We start from the raw sequence: 12,852 nt of genomic DNA on the forward strand, positions 1-12,852 counted from the left end.
CAAAATTCGTTTCAGATGAAACTGGTCCGACTAGGGCAAAAAAAAGTCGGTGTTTCGTCCGAAACCCGACCCCAATGCAAGTCAATGGGGAATAAAAGTCGGCATTGAGTGGATGAATGTCATCCGCTCAATGCCGACTTTTATTCCCCATTGACTTGCATTGGGGTCGGGTTTCGGACGAAACGCCGACTTTTTTTTGCCCTAGTTGGACCAGTTTCATCTGAAACGAATTTTGTTTCATGAAACCCGATCTGACTAAAGTCGCTCAACTCTAGTTGTCGCCAAATCTCCAGCCATACGAATAATTAGACTGACTGAATTAATGCCATGTCTACGGGCAAACTTTCCCGGTAAACTCATCTGTAACATCCGGTAAATGTCATTGCTTCAGTGGAGAAAATATATCAAGTTTGTTTTGGGTATGTAAACACATTTTTGTGGAGGCAGAAATGGATTTTTGTGGTGAAGCCCAGCCTTCTGTGGTGAAAAGCAACAAAAGGAATGTGAAGTCAATTTTCAATTAAATAAGAAAAAAGAATTTTAATGCTAGAATTTCATGGCCTTGCGCTGGCAGCACCTCTACCTCCCTGCTTCCAGAAAGTGGAGAGGGGGAAAGTTTCCTACTGAAAAGTTAGGCAATATTTCCAAGTCTCCGCTCTGTTGTGTTGTCTTCCAGTTTCTGGTGTAGTTACGTGTGCACGGAGCCTATAAGGTTGCACCCAGAGTCTCGGAAACACCTAGAGCCCAGTTCATGAAAGCTGCATTTTTTTACCCCAGAATTAATTGGGGAAGATGTGCTAAATCCATTAGGAGGTGTGCACCTCTTAACTATATTTCACCTGCTGTGCGCCACTGCAAGAAATGTCCTTCTGTCTGGGACCGATGTGCACTTGTCAGAAATTAGACCACTTTTTGGGCTTAAATTATAAACTTGTCAATTTTGCTCTGCTACCCCTCCCCTGGATATGCTTCACCCCCTTTCTAAAAAGTTTGAAGGACTGGCATAAAAGCACCAAATACTGAAAAATGTGTGCACAATTTCCCCCAAATTGTGACATTTCAGACCATTTTATTCCAGAAAACTAGTAAAAATTGCTTGAAGAATGTGCGATCAGCAAGCATGGTATACTTAAGGCTCATCCAGATGTTAGTGGTGGTCACTGACATATTATACTCTGTGGCTATAGCATGTCTGTTTTCTTGTGGAGACCTGTCCAAATCTGGGCTGTTTTATGGACAGAACTTGCACATTTCACGTGAATGTGCCCACTAAAAAAAAATGTATTTTTGTTTTTTAATGGATCGTTTGCTAGACTTGGGGAAACCTTCAACCGATATTTGTATTTATTTATTTTTTTTTACGTGATGCATGGATGGATGGTAGCAATGGAAAAATGATGACAAATGGATGCAAAAATGTCCATTGTCCACTTTTTGCGTACGCAGTGAATAAGTCTTGGAAAGTAATGTGTTAATTGGAACATACCAGTTTATTACTCATGTTGACCTTTTATTATCCCTTTTAGTAGGAAGTAGGCTAATTGTAGAATTCTTCTTTGAAATTGAGGACCCTCCATAATGCACTTTCACCCTCCTATGGCTACTTTATCTCACATATATCCACTGACCTCCTCCAGAAAATATCTGTACTATTGGGATCTCTTTTATGTTTTTGCCCTTTTTAAAGGGAACCTGTCGGTAAGTTTGTACAAATAAAAGTAGTGTTACCGCTGTATAGCTGCTTGTCCCCCAATAAAAATACCTTGTTTGTAGAGATCTGATGTTCTTGTCGTGAGAAATCTAGTATAGAATTTGTATTCAAATCAGGCTGGAAGTTTACAGTGGGCGTGTCAGTGAGTTTCTATTGACACGCCCCCACATGCAACCTGATTTGCATATGACTACTACTTTAGTATTCTTATGATTGGCACATCGAATCTGTACAAAAATGGTGTCATTTTTATTGGGAGACAAGCGGCTTTTCAGCTGTACCATAACTTCTAGATGTAAAAGTATGCAGACAGGTTCCCTTTAAGTAGTCATTTTGGGAGATTTTCTTCCATATGATGTTGCAGCCATAGGTAAATCTCATTTATGGTGAATGCAGCATTGCAGCCATATGTTAGAAATCAGGGCAAGTTCTAGTGTCTGCAGATTAGATGGTTTTACCTGTGCTGATGGTACATCAGAGAAAAGCTTTTTATGTTCGTTATTGGGACCTGAAGAAGAACAAAGGCTCCTCTGCCTTTTATGCCAGAAATACCTTACCCCCCCACCCCACACCAGAGACGCACTTTGCCCTCTGGTATGTGAAGTCTTTCCTGGCTGAGGAGGTTGCTTGGAGATTGTAGAAGACTTCAAATGAGTCCAGGAGATCTTTTATTGCTGCTTGGTTTAAAATACCTAAAGCCCCAAATTCTACTTCTGGTCAGACGGCACCATAACTATTCATAATCCAGCATTATTTCATCATCATAATCGCATCTTCTCCTGGAATTTGTAGAACAGACTTCTCTGGGCACGTTAGCTGCCACGAATCCCTGTGTACTGTTCATCCTGAGCTCCCTGGTTCTTAATTATAATTACAGAACTACTATTGGGAGGAGGAGTTATGGAGTTATATTTTACTCTGAATATTTAATCCATACAAGTTTTAGGCTGTGTTCACATGTGTTGGAGGCTTGTAGCACTTGTCCCAGATTCCAGCACATTTGACAAACTGATGTGCACCTGGGAGGAACCCAAAGGACCCCATTGTAAGCAGGTAGGGTACATTTAGTGATGTTATGATCTTTACGAGGGGGCGTGGAACACTGGGTAAAAATATAGAGCAGCCCAAAGACACGCCCCAGAGGATCCTGTTAGCCACGCCCTTGGTCAAGTCCTAAAACTTGGCATTTTTAATAAAAACGACTTATAAGGCAGATTCATCAAGATTGACGTAATGCGTGCTCGCATATCGTAAAAAAACTGAACATTATTCTAAACTACAAGTGTTTTTTTTTTTTTTTTTTATATAATCTTTAGTTTTTTTTTCAAGTGGAAACTGCTTCAGGAAATGATCATTTTTATTTTATGCCTGAAGCTTTGGAATAGTGTTTGTTTGTCCTAAAGTATTTGTAGCCTTTTGATTGGACAGTGCCTATTTTGAAAAGGTTTAAAAAAGTGACGTGCACTGCGTACGGTACTTTTTTTTAATCTTTTTTTCTCCCATCAATCTCTTTTCAGGGTGAAAAAAATGGCTCAAAAAGTCATGTGATCAGTAAAGTGGACTTCCCACGGAAATGAATAGGAAGAGTTTAGCGAGCATTTTTTGAGGAGGATTTTGGAGCTGAATGGGTAATGTCACCCAGCTTTCTAAAGATCCTGAATGTCGTCACCATTGTTGCATGGTGTAAATGTGTTGTTCCTATAGCACTACATATAGTAACACAGCGGCTGTATAATTCCTACCATGGAAACTTTTGCAGGAATGATTTGTGCCCCTGCTTTCACCCACATGCCAGGTCGGTGAGATTTATAGAGTTTTTCCAAGACCGGTCGTTCATTATATCACATTCCATTTTCATAGCGAGACCACGGAATAATTGGTTCCTGACCCGGAGACCTTGCTGTAACCCAATATTTTCACTAGTGTTGGCCCTTATTTTCAGATTGTTGCTATGTACATGCTTGTTGTTGTTTTTTAATTTTTTTTTATATTACCCTTCTCTACTATACCTATTGCATAGCAAATAGAAAAGCAAAGTGAGTGAACAAAACAGAAATGCAAATTAAATCAATATTAATAAATTATAATAATACATTTTATTTCTATAGTGCCGACATATTCCGCAGCACTTTACATTTCAATATTTAACTTATTTGATCGCCCTTTCCCTTCATCACTTCTTCTAGTCACACTTGCATACGTTTTTTTTGAAGGAACTCAGCAGGTTGTTCCAAACATCTTGGAGAACTAACCACAGATCTTCTGTGGATGTCGCTTGTGTAAATCCTTCTGTATCTTCATGTAATACCGACTGGATGATGTGGAGATCACGGCAGATACTTATCCATCTTGCAACACCATCAGGGAGGCGTCTGATTGGCTCCAAATTTATTCTGAAACGTAATAATGACCCCAAGTATAAAGCTATTGTCATTAAGAACGATCTCAGTGAAGAACAAGGAGTCCTAGAAGTGATGATCTCATCAGAGCCCTGATCTCAACATCATGGAGTCTCTGTGATTACATGAGGAGACAGAACAATTTGCAAGGACGACAACCACAGAAGATCAGTGGTTAGTTCTCTGAGATGTTTGGAACAACCTCCCACAAAGTTCCTTAAAAGCTGTATACCTGGAAGAAGAGTTGAAGGCAAAAGGTTGTTACACTGAATATTGATTTGTGTTTTCTTGTTGGTTCATTCGCTTTTCATATTATTGATGAAGAATAAACTATTGACACTTCTAGTTCTGATAGCATTTATACTTTTAGATTTTTTTTTTGCACAGTACAGTGTGTGTGTGTATTACATTTATTACATGATTGGGCTTGTTGGCAAAATACATTTATTATAGACAGATGTTGGATTCTATTTGAAGGGATTTCTGCTTCTCGTACACGGTGGGACCTTGGAGAGATACTGGGCCCCTCGGTGTAGACCACTCACTGATGTAATTGGAATTCCACTTAACCTCTTGGGAAGTTGAGCTGTCAATCATAGTGATGCCTGGTAATGGGTCGATTGACAGATTTGACTTCAAGGTTTTTAGAAGACAAGTGACCTCATAGGTAACGATTTATACCTCATACCGATGGCTGACATTAGTAACCCTTTTATGCCTGTACCTTTGATTGTTCCATTCTTATAAACATTTTCTCTATCTGTAAATCTTCTGATGTCCTGCATTGCTGCAAACAGTGTCTGTATAGGATTGTCAATTGGCTTAAGACTTTACAGATAATTAGAAATTATTGCTCGCATAGTATTTTATAGAATTAAAGCGGACCTGTGTATTTACGCAAAACTTGTCGAATAGCATGATCTTTCTGCATTCATGTCCACGACATGTTTAAACGGCTTTTGGTTTATGTACTAGTCTAATATTACCAGGAGTAACTCGCTAGCCTTTTTGTTTTGGGCAGTCCAGCATTCTGACAGCACCTGTAGATGCTGATTCTTCCTTTTTCTCATTTTTTTTCTGCATGCATTGTGCCTTCCTTCACTCAGTGGCTTGCTTGCCTTGAAAATCCTCATCTCTGTTATGGCTGCATGAAGTTTGACAAACATGGGAGTCAGAGCACCACATCGAGGAGCCGTCCCTGCCTTTGTCGCGTGTCGAGGTGCCGTCCCCACCTTTCTGTCGCGTGGCGTCGCCGCTTCCGCCTTCCTGTGATGCGTCGTCGAGGAGCCGGCCCCCGCCTTTCTGTGATGCATCATCGAGGAGCCGGCCCCCGCCTTTGATGCGTCGTCGAGGAGCTGGCCCCCTCCTTTCTGTGGCGCATCGAGGAGCCGCCCCTGCCTTTTTGTGGCTTATCTTGTACTTATTACGAGCAGCATGCCAGTTGGTGAATTGATACCATCTCTTTTCTAGACCTCTCTTGGGTTTTGTCTGTAGACTTGTCCTAAATACCGTTCTTTGTGCCTATGTACACAACTTAGTGACATCTGGTATGTTGTACATTGTGCAGCATGTCAGAAGAATTCTCGGGTTATTGATACAATCTACAACTAGTTGTTTGCATTTCCTCTGACATGGTGACGCCATTGTGAAATGCATTTACGCTTATTACATCTAGATACAGTTTCTTTGTAAAAACACTCGCCAAATATAGATGTAGCAGAGCTGGAAGTATTTAGTTTTATCCATCATGGTAACACATGATGCTACAATGTTTTCATGTGGCTAGAAAAAAATTACTGCAAGTCTTACCAAATTACAAACTCTGCTACATGTGAACTGAGAACTATTCCTGCAGATGTCAATGTAGTTTTTGATTCCTCCCCGATAGCAAGAATTAGGGTAAATGGAGAGAGATCTGATAAATTTGATCTTACCAGAGGGACTCAGCAGGGATGTCCCCTCTCTCCATTGTTGTTCACCCTTGCGATTGAGCCACTTGCTGCCCATATTCGGAGATCTCCGGAGGTAAAAGGCTTTAAATATGGCCCGGTGGAGGAAAAAATTGCACTTTATGCAGATGATGTCCTCCTATTTCTGCAGGATCCCTTGGAGCCCTTGAGTCAGGCGGTAGCAATTGTCGAGCGGTTTGGGGAAATGTCTGGTCTAAAGATAAATTGGGATAAATCCAATCTTATGATGGTAGATAGGGATAGATTGGGTGAGTTGGGAGAGTTTGGATGTACTAGACTTAAGGCCCTGTCACACACAGCGCGATCGCTGATTTTGGGACGCCATAGCGATCACACCAGCGATCTCGCTGTGTGTGACTCGCATCAGCGACCGGCCCCCCCCCCCCCGCCGGGTATCGCTGATCATGCAGGAATGTCCTGGGCCATTTTTTGATCGTTGGTCTCCCGCTGGCCAGCGTGCATCGCTGCGTGTGGCAGCGGGAGACCAACGATCAGCGAGCTCCCAGCGCTGTAAGCAGACGCTGGGAGCTGTTATCCAATGTAAATATCGGGTAACTAAGCACGCGTTGCTTAGTTACCCGCTGTGTACCTTAGATACCAGTGTGCTTGCGCGAGCACGCTGGTATCTAAGGTACACAGCGGGAAACTAAGCGACGTGCACGCTTAGTTACCCGATATTTACATTGGATACCAGCGTCCTCGCTGGTCCTGATCGTTGGTGAGTCTGCCTGTTTGACAGCTCACCAGCGTTCATGTAGCGATGCACCAGCGATCCTGACCAGTTCGTATCGTTGTCGGGATCTCTGGTGCACCGTTTAGTGTGCTGGCACCCTTAGGCTATGTGCACACGTTGCAGATTCTGCTGTGGAATTTTCCGCCCAGATTTTGCTAAATCCGCAGGTAAAATGACCTGCGTTTTACCTGCGGGTTTAGTGCAGATTTAGGCTAAGTTCACACGTTGTGGAACTCCTGCGGAAGTTACCGCGAGAATTCTGGAATTCTATTCTGCGGGAAAATTACATTTTAAATTCCCGCGGAAAACTAGCATTTTGCAAGCGTAATTAGCTTGCAAAATGCTAGCGTTTTCCAAGCGATCTGTAGCATCTCTTGGAAAACTGACAGGTTGGTCACACTCGTCAAACATAGTGTTTGACTAGTGTGACTAACTTTTTACTATTGAAGCTGCCTATGCGGCATCAGTAGTAAAAGATCTAATGTTAAAAATGATAAAAAAAAATAAAAAAAATCGGGTTATATTCACCTTCCGACATCCCGCACAGCGTCCCCAGGCCTCCGCGATGCTCCGGCAGGTCCCGTTCCCAGTGATGCATTGCGGCAATGACCTTTGACGTCGCAGTCTCGCGAGGCCACTACTGCATCGCGAGATGCGACGTCAGCAAAGGTCATCGCAATGCATTACTGAGAACGGGAGCTGCCGCGTGTATCGCTGAAGCCTGGGGACGCTGCGCGGGACATCGGAAGGTGAATATAACCCGATTTTTTTTATTTTAATTCTATTTTTTACAGGGATATGGTACCCACAGCCCGGAGAAGAATCTCCTCTCCTCCGGACCGTGGGTACCATCCGCAAATGTTCTGCTTACTTTTTGCATGGTGGGCACAGCCAAATGCGCAAAGTAAGGAGAACAGTGCATTCCTATGTGGGCGGAAATGCAGCGACTCCGCAAATTAATGAGCATGCTGCGGATTTTTCCGCGATGCGATTCCGCCGCGGGATAATCCACAGCATTAGCACAGCATTGTGGAATCCCATAGGATTGCATGGGATGCTGTTTTTTTTTTTTTTTTTTTTTTTTTTTTGAACAATAAACTTTTATTGAAAGTTTGCATTTTACAAATAAGGTGATAGCAATTCTCAGTACAGAGCTGTATTTGCAATATGCATAAGAGAGCATGTAAACGGTTGACAAACAGACAAACTAACAACAGGGTAGGAGACAAGGGAAGGGAGGGGGGAAGCCCGAGGAGGGGGCTATGTTGTGTTCAATTATCGTTAATGATTCAATCAGAGTCAGGGGGATCTAGGTTGGTTAGATGAAATACAGGTGTGGCAAAGGGGGTGTGGTTGGCGTACTCCGCCCAGGGAAGCCATATTTTCTCAAACTTACTTTATCTGTAAGTATGGCAGATAATTTTTCGTTGATCATATACCAAGAAAGGCGTGTTTTAACCGCAGATAAATCTAAATTTGTTTTTTTTCCATGTCAAAGCTATGGTTTTTTTGGCTGCCAGGAATATGAATGCAATGAGGGTTTGAGTGTGTTTAGGGATGTTGGGGATGCGTTTGTTGAGTAAGGCCTCCCAAGGTTTTTTTAAGGTTTATATTTGTTATAGAGGAAACCAAATGGTAGATTCTGATCAAAAATCTACGTACGGTCGGGCATAGCCACCATGTATGGAACATATCTCCTGTGGAGTTGCACCCTCTAAAGCAATTTGGAGAGTAGTTGGCGACTGCCTTAGCGACTCTGGCTGGGGTCAGGTACCATCGGGTTAACTCCTTATAGTTAGTTTCCAGCATAAGGGTATTTAATGTTCCTCCAGTAAAGGAGGGCCAAATTTGGGACCACTCCAAGGTGGAACCAATGTCGGACTCCCAGCGAGAAGAGTATTTTAAGCAGCGCCTATGAGAGGAGGAGTTGATATGTGAGTAGAGGAGAGATATAATAACTGGAGCATGTGGATTTTGACGGCATTTTTGTTCGAAGGGAGTAAAGGAGTAGGGAGGAGTAGAATTTTTTAGTAATGAGTTGACAAAGTTTTTAAGTTGTAGATGGCGAAATACCTCTCCAGGGGAGAAATTATATTTTTCACTCAGGACTGAGAATGGAATAATCCCGTCAACGTTAAAAAAAATTGTGGACTCTGGTTATCCCTGCAGTGACCCATAAATGAAAGTTCCTAAGGGATTCCATGCCTGGGGGAAACTGGAGATTGCCCTAAAGTGGGGTGATGGGTAATAATGGTGAGATTAGCTGCAAGGAATATTTCAACGAGTCCCAAATCCTAAGAGAGTGCATTATAATAGGATTCGAGATGTGTTTTCGCTGGGCTGGGAGAATCCATAGTAGTGTGTCGAGGGTACCTGAGTGAAATTCAGGGGCCTCTAGAGATAGACACAGTGGGGGTTCGGAGTAGGCATGATATAGGGTCAGTTGACCCAATTGGGCTGCATGGTAATATTTAGAAAGATTGGGAACTCCCAAGCCTCCTTTCAAACGGTGACGGTAGAGGGTAGCTCTATTGACCCTGGGGAGGCCACTTCTCCAAACAAAAGCATCCACTAATCGTTGGGCTATTTTGAGGTAGTGTGAAGGGACAGGGACTGGCAAGACATGAAATAAGTAAAGTAATTTGGGGAGAAATGGGTGCTTTGCTATACTCCAAGCAGGGAGCCGCCGAAGGTGCTTTGCTGCACTACTTTGTGGTGTGGGATGCAGGTGTTGGAGCGTGGTCAGGAGTCTCCACCTTACCTGGATGGTGGGGCACCACACCTCAGGAGGAAGTGCAGTACCTCTGTGACGACTGAGCCTCAGGGGAGCCACACTGTACATCACTTGCAGTTCCGCAGGGCCGAATCTGCCGCCGTTCCACAAGGCCGAATCTGCCGCCGGGCCGAATGTGCCACAGGGCCGCAGCAGAATCCGCACCGTGTGCACATACTTTTAGAGTGGTTGATCAGTTTAAATATCTTGGAATACAGATTGGTTCGCCGGTCACGGATAATTTTGGATTGAATATGGTACCACTCCTGGCGAAATTTAAAGATAAGGTCCAGGCTTTTGAGCAAGCTGCGTCTCTCGGTGGTGGTTAGGGTGATCCTGTCAAAAATGATACTCATGCCAAAGCGCCTATATTTGCTTCATAATTTGCAGATATGGCTTCCGTGGGGTTTATTCCAGAGAATTAATTCCATGCTCTGAGACTTAGTCTGGGGTGGACGTCAGCCCAGGATAGAACTAGATATCTTGCAGAGACTCAAGGAGGAGGGAGGACTTGCTCTGCCCACTCCTTGGATTTATTTCCTGGTGTCCCAGGGCCAGTATATCAGAGGATGGGTATCAAGGGGAGGGGGGGGGGGGGGGGGGGGGGAGTTCAGTGCAGGCAATGCTTGAGTATGTGGTGCGGAGGACCCCTTTAGTGCAAGGGTTCGAGGATGGGAGTTTTGGTCGGATGGGTAGGAGATTCCCCACCTGGGTTTGGTGCAGAAGACGTGGTCTAAGATCAAAAAGAATGGAGAGCTCTCTACAATGACTTTATACTCCCATGTGGTTGAATGAGAATTTGGGTGAATTTTATAAACTGGGGTAGCAGCGGGCTTGGTCACGTAGGGGGATATGCTACATGTCGCAGATACTTATGAATCAGGAGTTGAAGTCTTTTGAATCCTTGTCAAGAAGAATTTCAGGTGCCAGATAAAGACCGGTTTCTGTATACGAGGGTCCAGCAAGCTTATAGGCAGCAGAGGCGGGTAGGTGGTCTAAGGGTGCAGAAAGATATTGTGTTAGACTGTATTTGTATGGAGGGGTTATTTCCACGATCTATGAGGACCTGTTACATACCTTTTTTGTTGCGGCATCCTATCCCTGCGCAGGACAAATGAGAGGAGGAATTGGGTGAATTGGATGATGAATTTTGGGAGTCTATATTAGAATATGTACCAAAATTGTCATTAAGTGAGCCCGGGTGGTTGTCGCATTTGTATATCATTCACAGAGCTTACAGAACACCTGAGTTTCCTCACAGGGTGGGGGGAGAAGTACTTCTGAATGTCCGAGATATATGAATGAGGGTGTGGGCAATTCTGCACATGTTGTGGGAATGTCCGAGATTATAAACTTTTTGGGTTGTGGTGATTAGTCTGATTGAAGGGAGGTATGAATGTGTAGTGCCTAGGACTCCGTTAGTGTGTGTGTTGGGGTATGTTGAAGAAATTGGAATTGATAATTCAAGGAAGGTGGCAGAGGCAAGACTGCTGTTCGTGGCCGTAAAGATAATTGTGAGGGGTTGGATAAGGGCCAAGACGCCCTCTAGAAAAGAATACATTGAGCATGTGGACTATACAGTTTGTATGGAAGAAAATATCTATAGGAGAAGGAATGCTGTGAAAAAGTTCGAACAAATTTGGGCATCATGGTTGAGGTTAAAGTAAAGGGGGGTATATAGACTTTCGAGCTATACTAGAGATTGTCTAGAGCATCCTGGGCAGGATCCATATTCTAGCTGTACATTATGGTATTAGTGTGTATTGCAAAGTTTGTATTTGGGTACCCACAGGAAGGAGTACAGCGTGATTGCTGTCTACTAAGAGGTGTGTGTGGGGGGGGGGTGTTTCTTTAACATAAATTTCAAAAAGGAATATAGTTTTCTAAATGCCTAATTGTATGCTATTTGGTATATGTTGTAATTGTCAATTTATTTATTTTTTTTTTGCTGAATAAAAATCATCTGATTTAAAAAAAAAAAAAAAAAAAAAGTAGTTTTTGCAAAGAATGTGCCGTTTACTGTAACACAGTATTACAAGCTTTTTAATCCATCTGTCTGGGACTACTGGCAGGGGGAAGGTTTCTCTAAAATGTTCTTTTAATTGGAATTTCCTTGCAGAATCTGTAGCTTGTTAGCTCCAGTGGAAAGTTTGTTTGATGTGTAGGATCCACAGGTCGGAGGTCGAAGCTTTGATTGTGTGTGTTTTTTTTTTTTTTTTGTTTTTTTTTGTGGTTCAATAAAAACAGGTTGTGTTTAAATTACTTAATTTAAAATGTTTCAAGTTAGAGAAGTCTTCACTAGTTTAGATCGTCAGCTCTTGGCTCCAATCTTCAATCACTTCCCACAGGGCACCTTCGTAGAAGTGGCATTGATCTTCGGAGAGCGTTCCTTTTCCATTAGAATATTCCTTAGAGCACATCCACGTCGGATTTTATACGATTCTTTGTGACTCATATTCTGCAACAAATCTTGAGGACTTTGCTGCAGACATCCTGTAGTGACAATCTGGACCAAAAATTACCCTAGAAAATTCCAAATCCGCACCACTAGAGTTGAGCGAAATAGGTCGGCCAGATTCATAAGTCGCCGACTTATGGCAAAGTCGGGTTTCGCTGACCGAAACCCGACCACAGCGTGAAGTGGGCCATGCAGTCGGAAAAACGAGCGCCAAAGTCGAGTTGGATTTCCCAGAATGCTTGCACGTGACTTTTTTCAGCCATTGAGCAAGGACGTACACTGTGGGCAACGAGATGACATGTGCAGCGTCTGGAGAGAGTGAGTGAGTTTTCGCATACTTTAAAAAAGCGGTCCGGCATGTAGGTGTGTTTACTGTCCTCCACTCCCTGCCGACTTTGCTTCTCCATTGACTTGCATTGGGTTTCGTGTTTCAGTCGGACCTTCGACTTTTCCCGATAGTCAGCCGATTTCGTTCGACTCGACTTTTGAGAAAGTCGGGTTTCATGAAACCCGACTCGACCCTAAAAAGGCAAAGTCGCTCATCTCTACGCACCACTGATAAATTTTCCACATCTTCTGCTTCTGGTGAGACCAGATCTAGTGACACGAGTCTGTCTTCATTCACTGATGGTAAACAAATATACAGAAATTCTTGGATTGAAACGTACAGAATGCTTCCGAGGACGAGCTCTTGTTTTCCCGTCACACTGTGTCCACTGTAGAGTAGTAATTATCTTGTTTGACGTCTAACAGAATTTGAGATTATGATTTTTGCATGTGAAAGTAATTTTCACCAAATTAGATTTGA

At 43.1% G+C, this 12,852-nt stretch overlaps 1 protein-coding gene across 3 annotated transcripts in view; it reads left to right on the top strand.

The window, feature by feature from the left end:
* TANC1 (tetratricopeptide repeat, ankyrin repeat and coiled-coil containing 1) overlaps nucleotides 1-12,852 on the top strand; it is a 205,838-nt gene that overhangs the window by 19,728 nt on the left and 173,258 nt on the right. Inside the window, exon 2 of one of the 3 annotated variants that reach the window (XM_073545686.1) lies at nucleotides 3,229-3,339. The exons of the other annotated variants lie outside the window; for them this stretch is intronic. The gene's annotated coding sequence lies outside the window, so the exon portion shown is untranslated. The remainder of the gene's footprint in view (nucleotides 1-3,228; nucleotides 3,340-12,852) is intronic. 3 annotated transcript variants of the gene reach the window in all.

Source organism: Dendrobates tinctorius, unplaced genomic scaffold, assembly GCF_039654945.1.
Source record: "Dendrobates tinctorius isolate UK_male_01 unplaced genomic scaffold, ASM3965494v1 ptg000143l, whole genome shotgun sequence".
Lineage (NCBI taxonomy): Eukaryota > Metazoa > Chordata > Amphibia > Anura > Dendrobatidae > Dendrobates > Dendrobates tinctorius.